This window comes from Vulpes lagopus, chromosome 5 (assembly GCF_018345385.1).
Source record: "Vulpes lagopus strain Blue_001 chromosome 5, ASM1834538v1, whole genome shotgun sequence".
NCBI classification, from domain to species: domain Eukaryota; kingdom Metazoa; phylum Chordata; class Mammalia; order Carnivora; family Canidae; genus Vulpes; species Vulpes lagopus.
Genome location: NC_054828.1, coordinates 50,035,822 through 50,046,678, shown reverse-complemented (window position 1 = coordinate 50,046,678; position 10,857 = coordinate 50,035,822). Strand labels below are relative to the sequence as shown.

Sequence of the window (10,857 nt, the reverse complement as noted above, 5' to 3'; positions counted from 1 at the left end):
ACACACAAACAACAACAACAAAAAACACACCACGCACCACAAAGAACATTGAGATGAATGGCTCTATTTTATGAGCCATAAAAGTTTTATTCATCTTGACACTGAAACAGGTTTAGGCAGTGAGTTGACACGCCTTAAATAAATAAGTGGAATTAATTCCCCAGCCCTTGAAACAATAGCAGCATGCATGTCGCACGGAGAAATGCCCCATTGTTTCCTGTGGCTGCCTGATATTGATATTATTTGTGTTTTTCTGTGCCGCTGCCTCAGGGGCCTGGTTGATCCACTTCAGATTCATCCCCTGTTTTATTAGAGGTTGAAAAAGGTTCAAGACCTGTTTGTACCACAGCTCCCACCGACAGCTAAGGAACCAGTTTGGCGTCTGGTTTGTCTGTTGTTTTACTGCTGACCTTCAAATCAACTTTAACCCCTGACCTCTGGAGGCATCTATCATGACAAGAGGCTGTTTAACACAAATGGTGCCCATTTATAGGGGAAGAGACTCAGAAGATTTCCTTTTTTATGAAGAATTTAGTTTTTCACCCCTCTTTTCTCAGTCACCACAGGTGAAATCCCTCTTAGCAGCTGGCTTATGAAATAATGTGAAGGGAGGCCTTAATGAGCAGAAAGCACCCTCAGCTGGAGATAAATATATGCAAATGAGATGCACAAACAAAGGAGCCTGGACAGAGAAATATCTGCAATTCCAGCAAAATGCTGCCTGCAGCTCGAAGATGAACAGCTTTGATAAAATGGTAACAAAAAGCACCTTTTTATCCTCCAGCGTGTTTTACATTGCAATAGACCATTGTCATTGCAACCCAGTGGAGCATGCAGAGGTTCTCTGCACTGTTTCAGAAAACTGTTTAAACATTTGTTTTAAGGCATTCATGAAATATAATCAATGGACTGCTTCTGTGTTGTTGTTGTGATTTTTTTTTTTTTCTTTTTTTCCTGAGTGTGTTTCAGATGTCGCTGTAGTTATTTTACCTGTTGGTCTTTTCGGGGGTTTAATGTTACTGCCTCGCTGTGCTATTTTTCACTTTCTGGGGACTGTTTCTGCCACTGGCGAGAATGGGTTTGTGTTTTTTGTTTTTTGTTTGTTTTGTTTTTTTTTTTTGGTTTTGTTTTTGTTTTGTTTTGTTTTAAATTTCAACAGAAAGAGATTCCAAGTTAGTAACTAGCCCAGATCGGCTTCGAGGAAGGGTTGGAACCATCACAGAGCAGCACCCAAACAACTACTTTTAATGATGGCAATCAAGTGTGTAGAGCTAATTCGGAGACAGGCATGTAACATGCTGATTGTAATAAGCTTTAAAAAGGCAATCTCTAACTTTTAAAAGTCTCTTTTTAATTTAATCGTCCTTGGTTCCTATGATGCCAAAACAAACAAAACCATTAAAATATGTTTTCAATATGTATCTGCGGTGTTACTTGATAGTGTTTTAAATTAGCAGCGTGTTGGTAAAATATTGATTTGATGAGCTTTAAAAAATGGAAGAGCTAAAATCATCAACCTATTTGGGGGCGCGGGTGGGGGTGGGGGTGGGCGGGGAGGGGGGACATTTCTCTTGAAAAAGGAATTACGCCCCGGCCCCAAGGTCTTGCCAGAGAGAGGCTGGACCCATGACACGGAAATTGCTGCATCTGAGCGCACGTCTGACGTTTAGGTTAATAATCAAAGCAGTTGAGGTGAGAGCAGAAACACTAGACACTTCACGTGTGTCCAAGTACCCTTGCTCTAGAAGCTCAGCGAGGTTTGGTCCTTTCATTTTTAACACGATCCCAGCTTTCTGCAGTGGGGATGTACAAGGATCTTTACATTCTCTTCGCCTAAATTATTTCATCCTCGTTGCTTGCACTGGAGTGGAGACGTTTCTTCTGAGGACTGTGTAGCTTTCACATTTTATGTGCATTTCATCAGGCAAATGTCAAATTTGCTAATAACAAGAAAATCTCCTCATTTTTAATCATGCCACTCCTGTTGCATGGGGGTGGAGGGGTGGGGAAGGGGGGGGTGGAGGAGGGAACATAAATGCATGGAGAGGTCTGGCCAAAGGGAAGAAGGCGAAAATGCTTATTTGGGTTTTAAAATGACACCCGCCCAGTTAGCTCAGTGTCTGCGTCGGCGCATCATTAAATTCAGGATTTCAGGAGTTAATAGAAACTTGGTTCTATTAGGGATGCTTTTTCAAGCCCAGGTTTGAAGCAGCATAATTATGTTCAACTGCTGTTGTTTGGAAAGGGCGAACAGCATCTTAGGCACAGAACAATGAAATTACAGCTGAGATTTAGGTTAGCAAAAGCCGTCTTCTCCAGGCTTTTATGATTCATTATTTCCCATTAAATACAGTATTAGAAGTGTACACTAGATAGCTCATGGTTGCTGCTCTCGGAGCACATTATCTATATTACACAGGTCTGGGGAGCAGAATTAGAAAACTTTGGGGGAATGAGCAATATGTGTTTGCTGATAGAAGTACCATATGGCTCATCTTCTTCAATTGCTTTCATTGCGACTCTGATGCTGGAGAAATTAAAGTTTTATTTGATGTGGCACAGCTTAATGAACTGTCTTCTGTTAGGAAAATTGAATATGTTTCCTGTTATTTGAGCACAGAGCCTCCATGGTTTGGCTGATGAGGGATGCATTATGTATTGTTTATTTAGCATTTTGAAAACAAAAGCAAGATATTGAAGGTAAAATTGATTACTGCTGGATTGCATTATATAATCAAGTTTTCCCCTTTTAAATTTCCCTTTACAGGCCTTTTGTAATGTTTTAATATGGGATCGTTCCACGTTCTCGTTTCTCAAAAATGCGCAGAGCTTGGTTTCTACCGAGATACCTTTATTTGTCAACAAGCCACAGGAAACTCTAAACTCAGTATCGTCACATTTGTGAAGTTCGGAGGAGAATGTTTGGGAATGGTGAACGCAGTTCAGTTCGTGTGAACCTAATGGCAAAACTTCCAGTTTGCCCCTGGTCGGTTTGGAGAAGCCAACGTTTACTAGTTGAAAGAGGGATGTCATTTTCTTTTGTTTGAAATAGACCACGTCAGAACACGCTGGGGAGGGGCCACCAGAAAAGGAAGAGTTTGGGGATATCTGGAAATACAAACCTCGAAATACCAAATTTAAGATTTTTGATCACAGTTGTCGGTCAATGAAAAGGCCGGGTTATACCTGTGAATTAAAAAAAAAAAAAAAATGAAGTGTATACTCCATGAACTTAGATTTCTTTTTTTTTTTTTTTTAATGAATAAACATGATCAAAGAAAACATAGAATCAAAAATATATTCACAGGGTGAGAGAACTGGGATGTCGGTCCACGTGAATGTTCTCCACTCCCTGGAGAATCTGCAAAGAGATACCTTCAGCATCTTGTTTGATTTCCCCCATTTTTGTTTTGCATCCGATCCTGTCGCAGAAATCGAAAATCTGACTAATCTCTAAAAAGACTGACTGTAAAATCATCTAATCACTGTGTTTTCTTTCATTTTTTTTTTTCAGTGAGAAATAATCCTCCCCTGTGCTGATGACTCAGGCTCATGAATCTGCAACAAGCAAGTGGGATAAAAAATAGTTAAAATGAATCAACATTTATCTGGAAGATACAGTCCTGACCTTAAAAGAAAAAAAAAAAAAAGGCCATTTATCTTCTGTGTCCTGTGATGTTTTGAGGATTCTGGCAAATATGGCAGTTAAACAAACTTCTCTCACAATCTAAATACTGTCTGTTCAAGAGAGGCTTCCAATGTTTATAGCTCATAAGTAAAGAAAAAAAAGAAAGAAAGAAAACCCTGGTATTTTACCAACACTGGCGCTCTTGAAAATGTCTCCGAACAAAGTGTTTAAGCAAAAAAAAAACTTTGGCCACAGAGAGTCTCGATTGCTCACTCGCCTTCTGATTCCCTTTTTCAAGGAGATGCTTTCATATTCCATCTTTGCATTCCTTTCCCGGAAATCAGCAAATTAATTGCAAAAAATTAACGCCTGACGAGTGACCTGGTCATACAAACTTCCTCTAGAAACAGTTGAGAGGAAAACATCCCATTTTTATGAAGCCCGTCCCCTGCCAGGGCCCTCGGAGGAGGAGCACCATTATGCATTGTTATCAGCGTGGTGTAATTTGACTGTTGACAAAGTATCCGTGGCAGTGAGAATGAGCGCAGTTAGAAGTGTGGCGGGTTGTAATCAAGAAGATGCTTAGCTGTGCAACACTGCATCTTGAGCAGATTTGAATCAACATCGCCTTAAGGGGACACACACACATACCAAAAGGAAAGGGGGGAAAAATCCATTAATTTTTAGAGGAAAATTAGAGTGGCACTTGATGAAGTAAAATTTGACATGCGTTAATTGCTCTGCAGCTCTCCTAATTAGAGATTTTCAAATTCTTTTACTGCTGTCACCATGATGGCACATTGTCTTGCCGGACAAACCCTGGAATGGCAAATGCGTTTGATCGGGAAGTTTTATGGAGGAAGATGGGACTGTGTCCTCCGGGCAGTCCACGTCCAGGAGGTGGACAGCTGGGGAGCAAAGGGGGGTTTTCAGCGTCACCTTCGCCGCAGAGAAAAACAGGCTTTACTAAAATAGTTTCATTACAAGACTTAATGTAAAGGAAGCAGGTGCTGATGCGATTTTCTTAAACGGACGGAAATGTTCCTTTGATACTCGTGCCTCTGTTTCATATGAAATATTTCAGGTGGGGAGGGGGGGAGGGAAGAAAAAAAGCCAGTGAAATGCTACATTATATACACATTCTCATATTTCTACTTCTACTCTTCTGAAATTGGAGAGAGGGGGATTTGAAAGGCCATGTCATATTTTTCCCAGGTCTGAAGTCAAAGGCAGCAGCATTCCTGGTTCCCCTTCTTACCTCGAAGTAATTATGCTGCTCCCTGGCCCTCAGGATGGCACCAAATACGACACCATCATAATTTTGGTTTCCCTTTTTCAACCCCTCTGTCCGGCCCCGGAACCTCTCTTAATTCATTAACATATTGAATTTTTTTCAATTTCCCATTTTCTTGCAATAACAATATTAATGCCGGGGTGAAAGCTTGATTGGAGCTAAATTACTTGTTACCTGCTGGCATTTATTTATATGGCATTGAATTATAAAGCTTTGCTATTGTCATGCCTTGGGCGAATTGTTTATGACACCAGTAATAGGAGTAATTGTTATTGTTGAAATTACCTGTCAGCTACCCATAGCAGTGGCCCTTGTCCCACTGACAAATAGTGACAAGGGAGAGGTATCCTCCGTGCGTCCCCCTGATGGCTTCTCCTCTGATAATAAGAAGTGCAGGGCCTCTGATAATTTGCCTGTCACTGTTGAGTGCAGCTCAGAGAGAGTTAGCCAAATTGTTGTCATTCACTTTGACAAAGACGGCACGATGCCCCTGTGCAGGAGGAGGATTATCAAAATAAATGAAATCGCTTACACCCCCTTTGTTTGTTTGGCTCAAGAATCTGCCTGGCTTTGTATGAGGTGGTGAAATCAGGGTCCAGGTCTAGGCACAGCCCTCTCTGTTCATTCTAAGATGAGGATCCCAGGGAAGAAAAGGCGCTTTAGGAGCCTCGCTGTTTTGCAATCTGCGCTGGCTATTTTTAAAGTGATTTTCAGATCTGAAGGGAAAGTCCGTCAAATTGTAACGAGAAGTCTGAACGTGTGGCTGAACGCGTTCGTTTAAGCACAGGCAAAATTCACACCTTTCTTCTCCTACCTTCCTTTTTATTCCTCTTCCTCCTCTCCTCCTCCTCTTTTTGTTTTTTTTTAAATCCATGCAGGCATTCAAATTCAATAAGTGTTCAAAAATGCACATATTTCCCAGTTGCAATCAAGTTTTCTCTAAGACCGTAGAAATCTGCATCTTTGACTCTTAGAGTCTTTCAAGATTATATAGTCAAATTTGGGATTATTATTATTTCAAATGGCTGCTTCCTTTCCATAAATTACCTCTTATTTATGTAATATCTTCTATGTGTAAGGAGATAAATGAAACATAGTTCCAGGTATGAAGCATCAATTATCACAGGCTAACAGAGGAAGCAAAATGACTCGGTTATTGCCAGAGCTCCAATATAAATATTTGCATTTTAAAACCCCTTGGTTGCAGCCTGTGAACCTGTCATAGAGAGAGAAGAGAGGGGGGACGGGAGAGTCAGGGGAGGTGTCTGGGACTGTCCACACCTGAAAGAAAACGACTTTAAAGCAATCCAACCTTTGCTCTCATGAAAGCCAAAATCACTCTCCCCATTCCACAAAGGGCATCATTTCACGCTAGGAAAATTCTTATTTTTAAGGGGCCTGTGAGGTTATTCGTCATAGATCTTCTTGACAAACACTTGCTGTTATAAGACGTTGAAAAGAAAAGAAAAGAAATAACTAGGATAAATGTAAAATATTGGCTCCTTATAGGATAGTAATCATCTGTTTATTGGTCTCTACCAGACAAGTAATGACCAAGGCCCGCGCTAAGTGCCAGCCACATTGCCTTGGGCCCTTCCCTCCTAACACCGGCCATCATCTGATTAGAGAACCTCCAAGAAGTCACTATTGCATAATTTTCTGGGTCTTAACAGTGCAGGTTCGCTGGCAGGAAAACTACCTAGGAGGGTTGATAAAGCCACAGTGAAACATGATTTTATTTACTCCACTTATACCTCGCTCGCTGAAAAAGTCTCTGAGTATCTCAGATGCTGGTGGCTGCAGAAGAAACCTAAAATTGGTTCAACTAGGAATTGTGGGAGAGGTGGGGGAGGCAGCAGGGGTGGAGGGGAGGTGCTGGGCGGGGGGGGGGGGGGTGTTGCTGAGACAGGAAACGGAAAATTATCTACCCCTTGAAGCTTTCCGTGAGCCGCACCTAGAAGTAATTAACAGCATCGTTTTGGGGCATCTAAGCCCGTTCTTAGGCGTTCTGTGTTTAAAGCAGGTAAAAGCAGTTTTTCGCAGTGCTGAGATCACACAGGCAACAACATGAGGATGGGAGTAAAATGAGTTTTTAATTCTTAATAATAACCATGTAGTCGTCTAAAGGCAACCAGTCACCGGTTAACCATGTTGAATGTCCCTTGATTAACAAGTGGAAGGCAGTGACATAATTAAGAGGTTATCGGCAGTAATAAAAACGCTCAGACCTGTCTCGGAATGTGATCCCTTTAGCAGATAATTTTTAAGAATGTAGCATGTCCTTGCTTCCTCTGTCGAGACCCACGTTAGTGATCCCAGGAGGGGAAATAAACATACGTTTTTAAATGAAGATATTTAAAATGTACCCCATATTTCAGCGTGTTGCTGTAACCCGGTCTTTTTTATGTCCCTCCTATAAAACCTAAATTAAGCCTCTTAGGAGTGGTTTTGCTGCAGGTTTCACCGAAAAACACAATACATGCTAGACGGTTCCAGTGGCCGGGTGCACTTTAACGTGTGATCGCACAGTTGCCCCCTTGCAAGCAGCGGGCTTTTAAAAGGATGAGCCTGCTTTAAGGTTTAGCTTCATTTGAAATGGAAACTTTTAACAAATAGCAATTGCTCCTGGAGCTCTATTGATAAAGTGGCAGCAAATCTTCTCTCTCTCTCTCTCTCTCTCTCTCTCTCTCTCTCTCATGTAACATTTTGCAACACCCATCAGTGTCAGGGGAAACTGCACACGTCTCCTTTGCTGCTCCAAATAAGGCTCAGCAATGTTAAGAAAAATGTCAGAAAAAGCTCAGTGGATTAAAGTAACATTTCTGCACCATGTCACGGAGCAGGGCAGGGCGGGCTGGTCTGCGTTAATTCTGAAAGATATTTTGTGCGAAAGGCTTACTTTATGGACCAGATGAAATTGTATCTGGAGAGATTTGAGATTGCACTTGATACTACACAACATCCAGTTGTTGTTTTAAATCTCGTTACCCCCTCATCCGCCTTTGGTATGGTTTTTTTTTTTTTTTCCCAATCGGAGCAATGATACACGCTTCTCTTTGTGGTGTGCTTCTGCACCCGGGTGCAGCGTCAAGACGCATTTCAGACCCTTCAGTGCCTTTTTCTCTTCTTTCTAAAATTCCTAGGATGTTCATTCGGCGAAAGCAGTAAAAAAAAAAAGCGGGGCTCTCCTCTTGCGCATGCAAATTTATTGAACTAATCAGTCCTTTTTCACTTTAAATAAAATTTGTATATGGCCTTGGGGATTCTCAGAGCAGTTCTTTTACAGATACAAAAATATATACATACACATATAAGGCATTTACGCTTAATTCATGTATTAAAAATAAATTACCGGCTTGAGATTTTTAGTTTTGTTCTCTTTTTCTAAAGAATGCTCAGTAATTGCACAGGAGTATAATGGTAGTAAACTATCTCAGAGCATCCTACGTATGTAATTAAAACTTCACAGTTAAAAAAAAAAAGAAAGTAACTCGCAGATTCATTACTGGCTACCAATAGACATGGCAAGATTAGTTTTACAGAAACAAGGTAAATCTCAGCTGATTTTAAGTATAAACTTTTTCAAAACAGCTTAAAAATGAATTTAGACAAATTTGTCTCTTAACCTTTAAAGATTTCCTGCCTGTTTCTGTACGTCCTTTATTACATTAATTTTTTATTTAAATTACACCATTAACTGGATATGAATTTATCAAGAATACATGTATTGATTTATAAAACAGTACCATTAATTATTATAATAGCTAGATGTAGCTGATATTACAAAGCCATTTAAAGGTTTTTAATATAACTTGGACATACATAGATAGATAGACATTATGGACAAGACTACAATTTAAACTGGCTACTAGCAGTTAATGAAATCCTTGATTTATATTCTAGTTTAGAGATTGATTATATTGTTGCTTTGCAAAACTATTTATATTATGCCATTTTTCAAAGGATGTCTCAATAAAAAAGCTAAATAAAATATTCAGTCAATTCCCAAAGCAGATTTTGTTTTCTGTATTTTAAATGCTAGTGAAAATAATTGATTGTGTGTGTTCCAAGCTTTGTCATTTCCAAGCCAGAGGTGGCTTTCCTGAAGGGAGCCTCGTTTGCAATGCACACTTTCGCACACTCTTGATCCTTTGCAGAAACAAACCCCTTCTCTTTATTTCATTACCAACGTCGCTCCCCCCGCAACCCCCCTCCAAGCCAACCCACGTATATCTCACAACCACCCCCCACCACCACCACATCAGGACACATAAGTCTTTTTGGCATCTTTTATGTTATGCATCTTTTTTTTTTTTCTTTCCTTAAGGTTGTGGAAAACTGGGACTTACCCCAAAGCCGCAAAGCAGGCAACAATCACGAAGAGTATTTGGGTAAGAATGCAATCTGAAGAGAAAAAAACAGAGAAAATGAGGAAGCATATCAGCAAATAACTGTAACACTTTCAAATTACTTTTCAAATGATAATTAGCCAGCGAAGAGATTGAAAGTTAAATTCTTTTCACATTGTACTTGGTTTGGGTCTCCTGGTCTCTTTATTTATATCACTTTTCCTTGCCTGGCAACATATGTTACCGATTTATTATAGTATTTTTACTGTTAGCAGACAAATCTGAAGGCTAGCTGAGAAGGCTAGCTTCATCTGATGACTTTCACAACAACTGCAGGGCATCCTTGAGGGTGAGCCAATAGGCTCTTTTGAAGCTATAATACCATTAACCATTTTGATGCCGAAATATTTCTTATAGCTCACCGTGGTTCTCTTTTTGTAGGTGCTCTGGGTTTCGCGTACATAAAAGTTTAACGTGAGTGATTTGTTTAGTAAATATTTCACTAGCCTTCTAAGCACTTTCTTCCATGTGTTGCGTAAAGACCAGATGAAGGCTTTGGTGTCTTTATTTTTCCCTTTCCTTCACAGGACGCTGAAATCTGGACACACATTTATAAGTAAACAGCTATCAAGCATCAAGTTAAGTTGTCACTCCCCCCCCCCCGCCCCCAGGCCATTAATTTTTCTGCTTTGCTACTAAAAGAAACAAATACCCTTTAAAGGACCACGTCTCTGATCTAGGTACAGCCCAGAGAAGCAAAGTTCAGGCCAGAGAGATGCTCTCTGGCTGAGCATCTGAAATCCCTTTGCCAGTTAGGGATGCGTCCCTTAGGCCCCTTCGACGGCGGATGCGAGGGCCCGGCCAGGAGTTTATGCCTTTCGATGTGCACGTGGGAGAAATGTCTGTTTTACAACCGTATTCGGTGACTTTATTCACGGTAAAGCTGCCAAATAACTAACTTCTACTTCTGATCACCTGCAATGTCCTCCCGTCCAGATTATCCAGTTACTTGAAAATCTCGAACAATCTCTTTCTCCACTTCAACGTCCCACGCGGCTGTCGGACACACGTTCTGGAACCTCTTCCGAGCGTCCGTGGCTTAAAGTTTTAGAAACTAAATCTCGGATTTGGGAAGCCAGTGTTTCTCGTCCACGAGGTCCAGCTCAGCAAACCAAAATGTATCATAATCTTGATATTAGAGTTCAGGAGGGAGTAGAACCGGGATATTCATGGCAGCCCCGAGGGGTCTCACTGTCCAAAAAAAAGTGAATTTTGAGGACCTGAGATGCAGCGTGCACCCCGAGATGCAGAAGGGGCCAAGAGATGGGGTCTGTCCAAACACACCTAGCCTCGCACACGGTCTGCAAGTCAGAGAAGTGCCAGAGCTTTCCAGGATATTTCAGAACACCACCTCCCCCCCCCCCCCCCCCACCTGGTTTTAAGACACTTGCCTGTAGGATTATTTGCCTTTGGAACAGGTGGTAAAACAACTACCATCCAACTCACCATTCAGCTACTTCTATTTTTTTTTTCTTTTTTAAAAGTTCTCAGATCCTCCATCATTTGTACTTCAATACACTTCCCAT

General features: G+C 40.9%; 1 long non-coding RNA gene across 2 annotated transcripts; it reads right to left on the bottom strand.

The window, feature by feature from the left end:
• Positions 1-2,836: 2,836 nt before the first annotated feature.
• On the bottom strand, positions 2,837-10,604 carry LOC121490501. 2 transcript variants are annotated; one of them, XR_005987694.1, is made up of 4 exons: positions 9,984-10,104; positions 9,694-9,869; positions 9,272-9,326; positions 2,837-3,186 (listed from the first exon to the last, which is right to left on the bottom strand). It is a non-coding gene; the product is annotated as an uncharacterized LOC121490501 (long non-coding RNA). The 2 variants fall into 2 exon arrangements; XR_005987695.1 differs by lacking the exons at positions 9,694-9,869; positions 9,984-10,104 and adding an exon at positions 10,247-10,604.
• Positions 10,605-10,857: the final 253 nt, after the last annotated feature.